The sequence below is a fragment of the Callospermophilus lateralis genome, unplaced genomic scaffold, assembly GCF_048772815.1.
Source record: "Callospermophilus lateralis isolate mCalLat2 unplaced genomic scaffold, mCalLat2.hap1 Scaffold_312, whole genome shotgun sequence".
Taxonomy (NCBI): Eukaryota; Metazoa; Chordata; class Mammalia; order Rodentia; family Sciuridae; genus Callospermophilus; species Callospermophilus lateralis.
In genome coordinates this window covers 800927-816808 of record NW_027513736.1, presented here as the reverse complement: position 1 = coordinate 816808, position 15882 = coordinate 800927, and positions in this window count along the sequence as shown.

Below are 15882 nucleotides of genomic sequence, written 5' to 3'. Positions count from 1 at the left end.
GCCTGGACCCCCAGCAGCACCTGCATCTGGGACCAGCCTCAATGACAGCTATCGGCTCTGTCTCACTTGGGGGTTACCCGGGCTCTCGAGGTGCAGGCCCATCGGGGCAACCCTTGGCTAGACAGGACCTGCCCTTGCATTCCACACTCAAGTCCCTGCCTTGGGGGTTCATTCCTCAGGTCCCAAGATGGGCCAGTCCTGAAAACCTGTTCTGGTCACTCAGTTACTCACTGAACAAATTATGCTGGGTTCATTAAAAAAAAAAGCCAAGAGACTCACACACAGGCTGGAGAGTTGAGAGCACCTGTCTTCACAGTTTGGGGCCACTACACACAGGCAAGGCCTCAGCAGGCTGCTGTGGCACGTGGGGAGACTGAGGCAGGGTCAGGAAGACTGCAGGGAGGGTTGTGAGGAGGCCAGGAGAAGGGCGAGACCGACTCCCTCCTGAGGGCCTCCCCACCCCAACTCTCTCATGTAGCCTTCACCAGCTGGGGGGCCTAGAAGGTCAGGGACCTAGCAGGCCCTCTGGCAAGCAATGCTGCAGGGGCATCACAGGGCAGAGGGGCCCTGGGCCTCTACCTGCAGCCAGCAGCAGGCATCCCCAGCAGGATTGGTCAGAAGGACGAAGAGGACAGACAGATGCAAGAGGCAGACAGACCAGTGAAGAGTGACAGATGAATGGGGATGGACAGACAGTTGGGATGGGAGAAAGACAGTTGGTGACCCAGTGTGAGGCAGCTGGCGGTCCACAGCCCTCCTTGTCCAGACACTGGGGGCTGCTAGCAGACGGGATATGATGGGCTGTTAGTCCTCTGGGGTGTGCTCTTCTCCAGAACCGTGACCTTCCCTTTAATGAAATCCAGAAAGTCATCCTTGCCCCTCTGGATCCTCTGTGGGACCAGGGTCTCCACTAATGCAAGGCCCAGGCTGCAGCAGCCAGTACTGGTGAGAGCTCAGCATGGGACTCCTGGGGCCTCCCCGCACCCCAAGGCCAGGTGTACCCCAAGGAGATGCAGGTCTGGAGGGGAGGCACAGCCATTGGGTTTCCTTGCAGGCCTTGCTGGCAAATTTATCCTGTAGCGTCCAGAGTAAAAGGCTCATAAAATGTCATAAATGTTCATGATGGTTCATAAAAATGATCAGTTGAGCTGGCAACTCCAAAATGAGGTGGAAATAAGTTTAAAGATGTTTTTATTGTAATTCGGCTCCAGGATCCAGACGTTCTTGAAGACATAAATAATGACACCTCTGGCAGAGATTCAGGACAAGCTGCCATCCTGCAGCTGGGCTGGGGAGGCCAGGCACCCACAGCTGGAGTCACAGAGGCTTTTCCTGCCCTTGGTGCCCACTGCTCCCCATCAGGCCCTTCCTGTGGTGCTCCCCTTGAAGCCCCGGGGAAAAACTTGGCCCCAATAACCAGAAACCAGCCCCTGCCCCTTGGGAGCAGGAACTGTGTCCCTGACACCTGACCTCCTCCTCAGCGGCTTCTTTTTTATCCTTTATGTCTTGGGTTCACAGGCCCCAGCCTGTTTCCATAACCCAAATCCATGTGAGGAAACCACAATCTGCCAGGGTCCCCAGAAGGATCTTTCCAAAACACAGACCTGGTCACTCCCTGCTCAGGAACTTTCTGTGGCTTGCTCAGCTTGGAGAACAAAGCCCAACTGGTCCAGCGGCTAAGGTGCAGACCTTTTAGCATCCCATTGAGCCAGACCTGCAGAGTTCCCATTCTCCTCCCTTCCATCCCATCCTTCATCCCTCCACAGCTTTGCAGACCACCTTTTCCCAGTGAACTTCTATGCATCCTTCAAGAACCTGCTCACACATCACCACTCTCACCTCCTGGTGGGTCTCTGGGAGGGTGAGAGGTGAAAATTACAGCCTCATCTTAGAGCTGTTGGGCTCCAATGGACAGTCCAGTGGTGAGGGTCATAGCATGCTTTGTCTCCAGGCTGCCTAGAACCCTGCCCATGCTGTTGAGGCCTGGCACAAGTCTGCACTTGGCTGAGATGGGCCTCCTGATCTCAGTTGGGCACCATGCCACCTACCTTCCAGGCCAGGTAAGGACCCACATCAAAACCAGCCAGGCAACCGCATGGCCCCCACTGGCTCACACTGACTGGGACAGAGGACAAGATAAAAGACCATGGGCAGAGGAGGGAGGCAGGGTGGGTGGGACCAAGGAGTAATGGCAACAGCTGCCCCTGCCCAAGCCAGGCTCCTACCTGCAAGATGTCTCTCGGAAGGAGATGTTCACATCCCAGTGGGTGTGGACTCTACCGGGAGAGAAAAGAGGGTTAGTGGCTCCATTACTGGCATAGAGACAGCAGCGGGGTGTGGGCCTGACTCTTAACATCCCACCAGCCAGAAGCCAGGGCAGTAATGAGGGTGGCACCTCATGCCCAGTTCAACCTGGTGGCAGCTTCCACTGAACAAACCCAAGGGCTTGAGATGCTCTGGCCTCCCAGAGATGAGGAGGAGCATCTGAACAGCCCTGTGCATCACCAGGCACCACAGCCCCCACCATCTGATTCACAGACGCCCAACCCCTAGGTGCTGGCAGGACGAGGCCCATATCAGGAAACAAGCCTCTGGGAGGTTGTGGGTGTCAGCCCAGGTGGGTACCGGACCTTGGGTCTCTCTGCTTGCCAACCTCTACCCAGAAGTGACCATGGCATGGCTGAGGCAGAACAAGGTGCCAGGGAGCCAGTTCAGGAGAGAGGACAGCTTCTGCCTGTACCCCCGCCCCACAGCAGCCTTCCAGAAGACCCCTGGTCTTGGCGCCCCCTTCCACAGGAGCCTGAGCCTCCTGGCCCAGCTCTGGAATAAGTACCTTCTCTTCATGATCTGGACATGCGGATCATCCTCCTGCTTCAAGCCTGGCTGCCGTCCACAGGCTGGGCCACCTCCATCACTGTCACCATTACTGGCAGAAAAGCTGGGGTTCCATTCCTTTCTCAGGGAGCGTGCAGGGGGCAGGGGCACTGTCCTTTTGTCTGCCAGCTGCCCCTGGTTTTGGGCAGGAGGAGGAGAATGTTAAGGCTAGGCTAGACATCAGCCTCCTGGGCCTGGGCCAAGGCCCAGGGGCCTCATTGCTGCAGGCACAGCCTGTGAGGACAGGAGAGTGTGGGCTGTTCTGTATGCCCAGCCTGAGTGTGGGTGCCCACACTGTGGCAGGGAGCCCTGGGGATGCTTGAGCTATGACCCGCAGATTTTTCCCTGGGTCCCCAGAGTCTTCTGGGATTGTGCATACAGCCTGGGGCAGGGATCATGGGGCTGGTCCTGGTGGGTGTGCAGTCAGGGAGCAGGTCCCTCTAAACGTGTCTGGCTGACATCCCATCTCCTCTGTCAGTCCTGAAAACTGACAGCAATATCAACAAGCAAAGTCACTTTTCTTTTTCTTTTGCAGTGCTGGTGAAACTAGGACCTCACAAAACACTCTGCCACTGAGTGGCAGCCCCAGCCCCTCTTTGCTATTTTGTTAGCACCGTGAAGAGCCCAGCTCAGGGGAAATCTGTCTGAGACTGTTGGTTCCTTGCAAAATGCTGGTCTGGGAGCCACAGGCCGCCTGAGAGCACTAACAGCCCCAACCCTTTGTTCCCCAGCCCTGATGGCTCATTTCTCTCCTCAGCGGCCCCCTGCACCATGTGTAAGTGTGTGGCGCTGTGTATGCTCAAGCTTGGAGCTCTGCACCCAGCTCACACATTTCTGCACAGAGCGGTGGATATGAGTGTGTGGCCCCAGTCCTGGCATTTCTCAACACTTCCTGGCTCCAGGTCCTGCTGCCCCAGGGAAAAGAAAAAAGTAATTGATCATTTTCCAGTGTACAGAGGTTTTTTCTTACTTGGTTAAGAGGCTGCTGGCTCAGAGGCTGCATGGGCTTTCAGAGTATCTACTTTCCTCTCCTGTTCAGTCCTCCCATTGCCAGAAAGAGCTGATCCTCACCACACCCATGAGCTTAGTGAGGAAGGGGTCAAGGAGGCTCCCTGCCCCAGGTCATCCAGGATCCTGAGGTGGGCTGCTGCATGGAGTCCTGTCTTTGCAAGGACGCTTCTCTTCAGATTCAGCACCACATCATCTTCGGATGCCTGGCTCTGCCCAGCTCAGTGCTCCCTCCCCCCGCTCTGGGAGCCACAGTATCCCCCACACCTGCCCTCACACATCTGCTGGGGTCTGCCCAGGATACCCTCTGTTTCCCTCTGTAACATGGTGAATGAAATAGACCCAGCAATATAAGAGCACGGTGGCATGGGGCCAATGGGTTTTCAGGGCCAGCCCACAGGATGACAGGGTCCAATGACAGCAGAGCACAGGGAGACGGCAGTGGTGAGTGCCCACCTATGCCTGGGTGTCTGTCAATCCATAGGTTTGGTATCATTTTCAACACCCCTTGGCCCATGGCTCTGCCTTGTCCAGCCTGCCAAAGCCCAGTGCCAGGCATCTGGAGATGAGCTCTGCCCTTCTCCTCAGTCACCTTTCAGCCTTAGGTGAAATACTCTCTTGAAAAGAAAAGGAGTATTTTCTCAAAGCCACCTGCTTCCCCTCTTTTGTGGCAGAAATACTCCCATTCAAACACAAAGTAGAACCCAGACTAGGAGTAAACATCTCTCTGCCTCTCATCTGTGGAAGAGAAGAGGGGGACACAGAGTCTATAAGACTGCTACTTGGAAGGGGACCAGGACTGGCTGGCTGGGAAGGAGCCCAGGCTATATGCCAGTCTTAGCCCCATGAGGCACAGAGCTGGGCACAGGAACTTCCAGTGTCTGGTATGCCCTGAAAGCACCCTGGAAGGATAGGTCTGGGGTGGCTCTTGGGGGTAACTCTATGGGGGAGCATGCTGAGAACCCAGATGGCCACTCTAACCCTGCCCAAGGATGGGGAACACATGCCCCCCCACCCCGATACATCAGAGACTTAGCTCCCCACTGCTCAACAAATTTGAGAACCTGGCTCCTAACCAATAATTGACCCCTTCTGAAATGGTGAGAGTGGGTTCCAGCATGCACAGTCACATGCACACCTTATTCTACCCCTGGAGTATCTGTGACCATGAAGTGCACACACCTTTGAAACTGGCCACAAGGGTAGGTGGAGACAGTCTCTGTGCACCAACAGATTGGGGCTAGAAAGGGGATCCATGGAGATACCTCCAAGGAAGCGACCAGGCACAGAGAGGCAGGCAGGCCCAGGTCTGAAGCGCCCTTCATTCAGGGCAGGTACCAGGGAGCTTCAGAAGGGCAGCAGCTCCATCCCTCTCTGAGCTTCAGATTGCCACTTGAGGTGATGGCAGATGTTGAGCTCAGGCCACCCTCTTCCCCTCTCTTGTGGTAGGCCTCAGGGGTGGCAGGTTGGAAACTGTGGGGCACTCCCATCCAAACAGAAAACAGAACCCAGACTAGTCTGAGGTGGGCACCCAGAGGATCCTGTCCAGTTCCAGCTGCCTGAAGGGGTGCAATGATGGAGAGGGACTTCAATCTTTTGCCCAGTAGGTATGTGACAGTAAGCAAAAGGTGTTTCTACACACCTGCTTGGGGAGCTCTTTTACAGGTGCCCTGTGCTCCTGTAGACTCAAGTGTGTATGGCGGGCGGCTTGAGGCTGTGACCATGGCAGACCATGTGTGGGCTGGGCCTGTGGCTCTCCTTCCCCAGCCAGCATCCATGTGTCCAAGATTTCCCAGCCTGCTCAGCGTGCACCCTGCAGAGCCCACGAGGAAGCCAGGATACCCTACCACCAGGTCAAAGGGAATAAACCCAAGGTGGCAGCCTGGGCCCTCTCAGGACCACTGGTACCTCCACCCCTCCTGCTCCTTCCTATAAGAGGGGACTGCTGGGTGGATCTAGGAACAGCAGCCTCCACCCCCCATGTCCCTAGAGGTACCCCACAGGGGGAGCTTCCTCTCTAGAAGCAATTTCCTTTTCAGATCAACCCTCTACTCCTCACTGCCTGGAGTGTCATACCTGCTCCCCAGGCCAGTGGGGAGGCCATAGATTGTCTACCCTGGGTGGGGCTCTTGCTCTCTGGACACCTACAGGCGAAGACCCTGCCCCACCCAGGCTCCATGTCATGGACCCTCCGAGGTCCAGACCCTTGCAGGGCAGCACTTCAACATTAGGAGCACCAGATGTGCAACCTGGCCAGCCAACACTGTTACACCTCAAAAGAGTCCTGCCCCAGCACCTAGTACCTCTCTCTGCTGAGCCAGACGGCTTGGTGATCTCCAGTCCTGGGACAGGGAAGTCCCCAGGCCCAATGAATGACAATAACAGTGGGAAGACCCTGGAACCTGAAAGGCTGGAGAAGTAGCTCCAAGACACCCAGGAGGGAGGCTGCTCAAGAACAGGCAGGACCCGCCCTTCATCCAAACAGGAGAGGATCCTGTGACCCCGGATTCCCACTCATTCCCAGGAACTGTCTGGAACAGCACAAAGCAACCCCACCCACCCCATCTGCCCTGGGAGGATTCCCTCCAGCCTGTCCAGAGGGCTGAAGTTAGGACTCCCGATCTCAGAGATCACCAGGCTCTCAGGGGAGTCCAGACGTCGTCCCAACCCAGCTCCTTCCCAGGTCTCACCACAGGCGAGGATATTCGACAGCCCGGGCAGTCGCAGATTGGAGGATGCACCTGCAGAATTCCCTTGGACATAAGAGTCTTCAGATTTTTCCCTGTGAGGAGAGCCGAGCACAGCTGGTGAGGGGCAGTCAGGGCATAGATGGAGCCTCTGGGGCGCAGTCACCGGCAAAGCCAGTCCCCACTCCCGGAAGGTGTATGAAATGCACAACAATCTTCCAAACCCACTGTCGTCCAACTTCGGAGCCTGCTGCCCGCCCCACCCTCGAGGACGAGAAGGGGATCTGCTGGGCTCTGAAACTCAAATCCTGGGCGAGGCCCTCCCCTGGTGGAGGGCGCCTTCCTCTCAGCCCTGGCGCCCCTCCTCCTGCCCCACCCTCTCTTAGCCGGTCCCGCCCGAACTGTGGCCAGGCAGTGGAAGGTTGAGCTAGGGAACTGGTGAGCGGCGGCGCGGTCGCGACCCAGGCCTGCGTCAGTCCCCAATGCAGGAAAGGGCAGCCACTGCGGAGCCTGAACTGCTAAAAAACCAAACGCTACCGGGTCCCAAACTTCCCAAGACCCTCACCGCGCCAGATGGTCCCCGCGCTTATCAGGTGCCCCCGACCTGGCTCCCAAAGGTGTATTGTCGCACCTTTGGAGTCACCATCCAAACAGGCTGCTCCAGGTCTGGCTGACACTGTTCCAGCTCTGCGCGCCCACGCCCCGCCCCACTCCCGTGGCCCCACCTACCCGCGCAGCCCCAGCCAGTGTGCACTCGCACCCAGGCCGCATGGGCACCTCTCCACTCGAGCAGAACCAGTGGCTCCGAGCCTGGGGAGGGAAGGCGTCCCTCCCAACCCGTCTCCCGACTTCCTGTAAACTTCCTCTGGGCCTGAAGGCCCAGGGGCTTCACAAAGACCTGCCGGGCTGAGGGAGCGCCCGCTCCTGCGTAGCTCGGGACCCCAGCACTCTGTGGCCCGAACTGGGAGGACAGTGGAGGCCGAGGGCGCTCTGCGGTGTCCACTGAAGCAACCGTGCGGGGGCAGGCGGGGTGTGTGGGTCCCTGAAGCAGCTCTGGAGCTGCAGCGCCCTCTCTGGGCCAAAACCAAGTCTCCCCAGTGGCAGAGCGAAGGGCTCCATCCCGCGGGTCCGAGTAGCGAAGAAGGAGAGGGATGGCGGCTTGCGCCCCCATGGCGGCCACACGTTTGCGGCGGATGCTGCGCTTCCAGTCCTTGGCCATCTCGCAGCCGCTGACGAACTGGAACTCTTGGGCGTGAGCCACTCGCCGCGGTGGCGGATGGACGGGCCTTTGCTGGCCTGGCAGAGTTTCCGTACCTAGAGCAGAGCACGGTTGGCGCCGCACTCCACCTCGATCCACGGCTCACTGTTGTCCAGCAGCGGCTGGAAGTCCGCGGCCGAGTGGAGCTCGAGGGCTAGCGGGTCTCGGGGCAGGTGGAGGTGCGGCGTGGCCTCGTGCAGGCTAAGGTAGGCGCGCGGGGGCCGGAGTGGTGGAGCCAACAGTGCTTCATAGCCTGCAGCAGAGGCCGGCAGCGAGGAGGCCGGGAGCAGAGCTGCAGCGGCGGGCAGCGGGGTCAAGTAGCCCGGCAGCGGAGGCAGAGGCAGCGCGGCCAGGGTCGGGTGGAAGGTGGCGAGGGCCAGGGCCAGGTCCTCGCGGCCGGGAGCTCCTTTTTGACCGCCGGCATGGCGCGCAGGTGGCCTAGCAGCCGGCTCTCGGTCGCCGGCGCAACTTATTTTGGCCCTGGCTGGACTTGCATCTCCGCCCGCCCTGAAGGCGCCTGGCCGCGCTTCCACCCCGCCCGCTACTGCGCCCTGGCACCCGAAGCCGCCGCCGCCGCAGCAGCGCAGCCGGCCGGGCCGCCCGCGGCTGCTACCCGGCCTGCTGGAGGGGTCTCCGCGGACCCAGACATGGCGTTGCCGGAGCTGCTATTGATCACAGACCGACTCGCCCTGTGCCGCAGTGCCCCGTGCTGGCGCTCAGTGGGGCGTCGGGAGTCCACTGGAGCCGGTGCCCTGGGGCAGTCCTGCTGCCCGCTGTGCAGGGCAGTGAGAAGTCGCGGAGTCGCCAGGCCCGCTCCCCGCCCTTCCCGGGGGTCCCAAGCTCCCGCCCCGGCCCGCCCTGCTGCCCAGCCGCGCACCCGCGTCCACTTGCGCGCGCCAGCCTGGCGGGGACTTGGGAGACTCCCGCAACTTGGCCCATTTAAACAGCCCCGGTGCGGCGGGCAGGCGCGGGCTCCAGCAGGGGGTGCGTGACGGTCGACTGAGTTTGTGAAGCAGGACAGGGCTGCACCCCCCCCCCACCTCGGGTCAGAGCAAAGAAGGGAGGGAGACCCTGGGGAATGCACGCGAGCCAGATGGGGCACCAGGTCACTGTTGGGTCTCAGGCTTGAGTTTGGGACCCCCTGTGGGGCAGCTTGGTTGGTGGCTTTTCCCAGGGTGGATGATCCAGCTTCCCTGGCCCCTCCAGTGTGTGAGCCTGTGGCTATGAGTAGGAGTGTTTGCAGGGTGCTCCTCTTCGTGTACACAGTGTGAGGTTGTGGATTTGTGGAGAGTTTGAGTTCTGTGCATAAGGATAGAAACTTCCTGTAGTGCACTTATTCACTCTTGAGGTTTTTGTTTTGTTTTGTTTTGTTTTTAATCATCCCCATTTTATAGATTGGGAACCTGAATCAGAGAAGCCAAGGAAGCTCCTGATGACACACAGCTGTTTTAAATCTAGGATGTCTGCTTTCAGGACAGTATCAGCCATGGTGTGGGGCAGGAGTAGTTGACTGAATCAGAGTGGGGATGAGGAAGGTGGACAGCTGGCAGAATGAGTGTGCACACCACTACATTCTGTCCCCACTAGAAGGGGGGTCTGAGAAAGAGGCTTCTGATAGTCCATGCCCACTTAGGCGTTCTGGGGGCAGGTCAGTCTGGTGATCGACCTTCTGGTTAGTTCCCCCCCACCACCATTCTGCATGAACTTGGAGTTTCTTTTTAGGAAAAGAAACTGAGAACTGCCCTGGAGCTTGGAGCTGGTTAGAATGACTTGTCTTTGGTGTGTCATATTAGATGCACCAGAAAGTGGTCTCACATCCCAACACAGAATCCCAGCCCTGTCCCTGACCCCCTGAGACACTCCAGCAGGGCATCCCTGGGAGCCTCAGGTGGACCACAGGCCAAAGCAATATTATCTCAGGAGGGTTTTATAACAATAGGAATTGATCAGTTGAACTCACACTTAAATGATTTAGTTCATACTTTGTACACTGTAGAAATAAAAGATATGATTTTAATTTTTTTCTGTTTCTATTAGCTTGAATATTCCAAAAATCAGTTTGGAACTTTTCATTTTCTACCTTTAAAGCAAGAAATATATTTATTTTAATATTTGATTCTTGCCACTTAAAAGACATAGGGTGCAGTGAAATCTTTGTAATGAAAAGATATAATATGCATATTTTAAATTTAGTCCACACAGTCCCAGGAAGAATTTAAACTGGAGGATCTGAAGAAGAACCAAGAAGCTAGAACCAAGTAAGTTTTGTTTTATATTTTTTAGTGATATTCCTTTAGGAAGAGTTTTATCTGTTGTGAATATTAAGATTGTTTAGCACAGAAAGTGATTGGATTTATTTCTCTTACTTTTTGGTGCTTTTAAAATTCCTACAATATTTGCATTTTTAATTAACATTTGGATTTAATCTTGCAGTATGGGCAAAGGCACAGTGTGAATAACTGAATGAATGTAAGTTAATGTAGCCTTTTTTAAATTTTTTTTTAGTTGTAGACAGATACAATACCTTTATTTTATTTTTTTGTTTTTATGTGGTGTTGAGGATCGAATCCAGTGCCTCACACATGCAAGGCAAATGCTCTACCAACAGAACTATAACCCAGCTCCTGTACTCTTTTTTTATTGAGATAAGATTGCACATCTAAGTGCATTTATGTGACTAGGGAATAGTAGATTTTATTTATCCAACTAAGTAAGATTTTTAAGTAGGGAATCATAAAATCAAAGCATTTTCAAACAGAAAGGAGTCTCAGACTTGTGGTCACATTATCTATTGAGGAAAGACATGAAATGATTTGTTTGCCCTGTTTCATTTAAATCCCCAGTAACTGAGCAGGGTCTAAATCTCAGAACATTTGTCAGTCTATCTCAGTTCACACTAGTGCAATCCTTTTAATGTAAACATGCTTTGAGTAAGAGGTAAAAAATTAAGAACTAAAGAGGGCCTTGCACAGTGGCGCATGCCTGTAATCCCAGCCGCTCGGGAGGTTGAGGCAGAAGGATATCAAATTCAAAGCCAGCCCTAGCAAAGCAAGGCACTAAGCAACTTAGTGAGACCCTGTCTCTAAATAAAATATGAAATAGGGCTGGGGATGTGGCTCAGTGGTCAAGTGCCCCTGAGTTCAGTCCCAGTATCCCCTGCCAAAAAAGAACTAAATAGAATGTTCCTATAAATTCCACAAACTGCCAATATCTAATTCATTCATAGCAATTCTAACAAAGACATATATTATTGAGATAGCTGAAATGTGATTGTATTGCAAATCCAGGGTAGAAAAAGGATTCTCAGAGTATACTGAAGGGGATCTGATTTTCTGTTGTTTGGGTTGGAAAAGAGAAGTTAACAACAACAGACAACAACAAAGGAATGCGTAATAGATTTGTTGTGATTCTGGTGGCTTTTCCACAGTTTTAGATGATCATATTTCATTTCTTCAGAACACCATCCTTCTGAATATGGCAAGAATTCTGATGAACTCTGTCATTTTAATAGTTTTGGTTACTTTATGTAATCCAGATCATAAAGTTCTTTTTTTTTTTCTTGTTGTTCTGGGGATCAAACCCATGACCTCACACATGCTAGGCAAGCGTTTTACCACTGAGCTACATCTCCAGCCATAGATCATAAGAGTTGGAGATGTTATAAGAGACACACTTATATTCAAAAATAGTTCTTATGCCTATATCCAATGTATATAAGGATACTAATCAATGTAATATTTCTCACAAATTTTTGTTTTTTTTGTACCTAAAACTTTATTTTTCAAAAGCATTAAATACTTTGTATATGATTGAGATATAATTTATATAAAGCACAGTTCACCAATTTAACATATCATATTCAATTTTTTTAGTAAATTGGAAGAGTTATGCAGACATCACCACAATCAATTTTAGGACATTTTCATCACCACAAGAAGAAACCCTATTCCCATGAGCAGTCATTCACTTCTTGCCATCCCCCTAAAATCCCTTCCAATTCCCAGCCCTAGGAAACCATTAGTTTGATTTCTGTCTATAAATTGTCCTATTGAAGACATTTTATTTAAATGGACTCATATGATATATGATCTTTTATGACTGGCTAAATATAAGATTATTTTGAGAAAAACACATTGATGGCTTTAAATAAAAGGTTGCAACAGTTGTTTATACAGTGGTTCTACTGAAAATTATGTTTGTGTGTGAGTGTGTGTGTGTGTGTGTGTGTGTGTGTGTGAGAGAGAGAGAGAGAGAGAGAGAGAGAGAGAGAGAGAGATGATGGTGGGGATTGAACCAAGGGCTTTGGGCATGTTAGACAAGGGCTTTACCAGTAAACTACGTCACCAGCCCTCAGTTTTTTATGATAAAAATAATTAGGATTTTGGCTTTTTATTCAGTCACTATTTCCTATTAGTTGTTTTGTTTCCAAACAAAATTTAAGAATCTTATAGATACACAGAGTGGCTGTAAAGACTATGGATGTTTATCTCATATATTTATTATCTCTTCCTCTGAGCATGCTCAAGTACTTCTATTGCCTCACAAGATCTTTCATTAATTGCCCCTTTTTTTTAGAATAGCATCTATATGCTAAGCACTCGAATCCTCTCAGTTTCATTTTGCTGAGGACAACACCGACATTAGCTTGTAAATCCCAGGAATGAGTTTTAGGGTCACCTGGACCGGTTCTTTCACTATTATTAATACCTGTAGTGGTGCTGTAGTACATCATTCCTAAGTACAGCTCTCCAGTTCAAATTCCTAAGAAATTATTGATCCATGTATTAGTCGAAGATCAGGTAAAAATCTATTACTTTTTCGGATTTTTTAAAAAGATTTGGAGTAGAAATGGAAAGAGTATTTTGGAGATTCACTTTATTATACTTTTTATAATGTTTTTCATTTGTACTTTTCCCTTCTTGATAGTTATCCTTTTAGATGATTTTAATTTGCTGTTGCTTCTCAAAGAAACATAAACGAGTATTTCAGTAGGGTAGACTCTGTGATTTGGAATTTATCCAAGCAGGGCACTTGTTGTGAGTTAATTATTGAGTTGGAATTAAATATTTTCTACAAATTGGTATTTAGTAATATTTCAGATTAAGTATACTTATTCAAGCTTGCTTTTTAAAAAATTAAGCCTCTTCTAAGGAAAAATAGTGAATTCTAACTTTTAATATGTTGAACTTAGCTGGTTTCCTTTCTTTTAAAAAAAAGTTTTTTTTAAAATTTAATTTTGTGCGTGTGTGTGGTGCTGGGGATCAAACCCAGGGCATTGCCCATATAAGGCGAATGCTCTGCCACTGAGCTACATCCCTGGCTCTTGGCTGGTTTATTAGGCTGATGTATTCTTTACTTCAACATTTTGAAATCTTTTAAATTCTGTCTGAAAATACTAAAACTATGATTGTGAAAGTCTGAGCCATTTTTTCTTATGTTAATTGCAGTAATGTACTGCTGCTTACTCAAGCATATCTCCCCACCACCACCCTGCAAAATTCCCTTCTATTAAGCCACCCTTCAAGGCTTCACAGAATCCCACCTCTCCCTGAAAGCTTTCTCTGCTGTCTCTATAGAGGCATAATTAAACTCTGCCTCCTCTCCTGTATAGGATCATTTTAACTATCCATTGTCAGACTCTCACATGTGTTATTTTTCACTTGTATTTGTTTCAGTCCTCAAAGAGATTATGAATGGACTCTTCCCCCACCCCAGAGCCTATTGAATGCTTTAAGTGCAGTATGAACTTGGCAAGATTGTGTTGAGTTAAATAAATTTGAATGTTTTGAAGGAATCTTTTCCTATAATTTTAAAAAAATAACCTTTCAAAATTGAGGCAGCTGCCCATTTTTCCTACCACAAAAATGAAACACATCAGTCACAAAAGCAGAATGCATTTTGATATTTGCCTGTGTGTCATCTTTTGAGGGTTAGCTACAGGAGGTTGGTAGGTCCGTGCTCCAAGAGAAAGGCTGGGAGTGATGAGTTTTCCATGGTGGAGTAGCATCAGATGTCTGCCATGTAGTGATCCAAAGTGTGTAAGTCCTACCAAATCAGCCCATGAATCTCCAACCCATGACATGCTTCATACTTATGATAATATCTTTTGTAAAATTCAAGCTCCTCTTCAGATCCTCCTAAGACATCATTGCTAGAATTGGTAGAAAGAAAACTCTATGTAAAGTTTAAGCTATTTTAAAAGAACAATAGAAGCTGTTATTCCATAGTTGTTGAAAATGTAAACCTATACTACAGTTATAGAAAGTAAAACATAATTTGTTTTTTTAGTTCTAAAGCTATTCACATAAATTAAATGTTTGATGATACTTTAACTTGTAAAAATAATATAACAAAGCTATTATTCTAAAGCAAATACTTCCTCTTCAGAGCTTTGATACTAAAGAAAAGAAAATACTATTTAATTATTCTGTTACAATACAAATGCAGGATAAACACTGAGCCACATCCCCAGCCCTATTTTGTATTTTATTTAGAGACAGGGTCTCACTGAGTTGCTTATGCCTCACTTTTGCTGAGGCTGGCTTTGAATTCTTAATCCTCCTAAGCCTCTGGGATTACAGGTGTGCACTACCACACTCAGCCAAGATATTCTTAATAACCAAGATATTTTTCAACTTTTTTGTTTGTTTTTGATGTACTGGGGATTGAACCCAGGGGTGCTCTACCACTGAGCTATATTTCCAGTCCTTTTTATTTTTTTAAACTTTTTTAGTTGTAGATGGACACAATACCTTTATTTTCTTTATTCATTTCATGTAGTGCTAAGGATCGAACCCAGTGCCACATGTGCAAGGCAAGCACTCTACCACTTAACTACAACCCCAGCTCTTTTATTGTTTTATTTTTATTTTGAGATAGGGTCTCCCTACATTGCTTAGGCAGATGAACTTCTAGTCCTCCTGACTCAGGCTTTTGGTACCTAGGATTACAGACACATGCCACCATAACAGGATCAACTTTTAAAAATTATTGTTATATAAATTTTTAATGGTTGATTTTTTTGCCCATTTTATTAAACTCTTATTACAATATGATCATTTCTGTGTTTTTGTTTCTGATACGAGTGAGACATGATCTTTTTGTTACCTGCTCCCCATTCTTGGGTATCTATTCCATTGTTGTGTAAGTGATCAATATTTATTAATATTACTTATTAATATTGAGTTGATTTAATAGTTTAGTAACAATGATCATGCAGAAGTATAGAAAAGATGTTCTTGTATTAAAAAATAAACAGTACTTCTTAGTAAGATAAGAAATATTAGGATTCTATTCAACTAGATCAAAAAGGTCATGGAGAGAGTGAATGTCCATTTTAGATTTTCCCTTGCAATTTTGTATACATTTATTTAGGCTGTAATTCTCTCAATAGCCTGTAAAGGAAGTAGCATTCTCATTTTAGAACTGGGGAGATTAGAGTATTTATGTAAATGTTCAAGTTATTGTTGTAATTGTAGGGCTAGGTTTTGATTTAAACCTTCTACTTTGATCTCCTGCTGCTTCCCCTTTGCTTGTCAGACTTAAGTTCTCACAGTCCTTTCTATGCCTTGAATAAGGCAAACTGTTTCCTACTTGGAACCTTTGTTGTTGCTCCATCCTGTTCTCTAATACCTGGGAAGCCCTTATGCTAGAGCCACTTGTGGATGATTCCTCTCATCTCAGGTCTTGGCTCAAATGTCTTCTTACAGTTTAGTTTCGAAAGGCACCCTGTCTACCTTAGCTACTCTACCAAGTTCTCTCTGCTTTTAGACAGCATCCTGTTTGTATCCTTCATACCACTAAACACATCTTACATTATCTAGTTTATTTATTGGCATATTTATTGTCTACTTTTCCTTAGTAAAGTCTAAGGTCCAAATATGAGTTCTTGATTACCGTGTATCTTTAACACCTAAAGCAGTGATTGGAACATTGTGAGTATTCGGTATGCATTTGTTGAGAAGAAGAAAGAGATAAAGGATGAGGAAGAGCTAAAGGGAGAGAGAATTAAGAGTGAGTAATGAGAATCTAGGTACAAGTTTACAACTTCTTTCT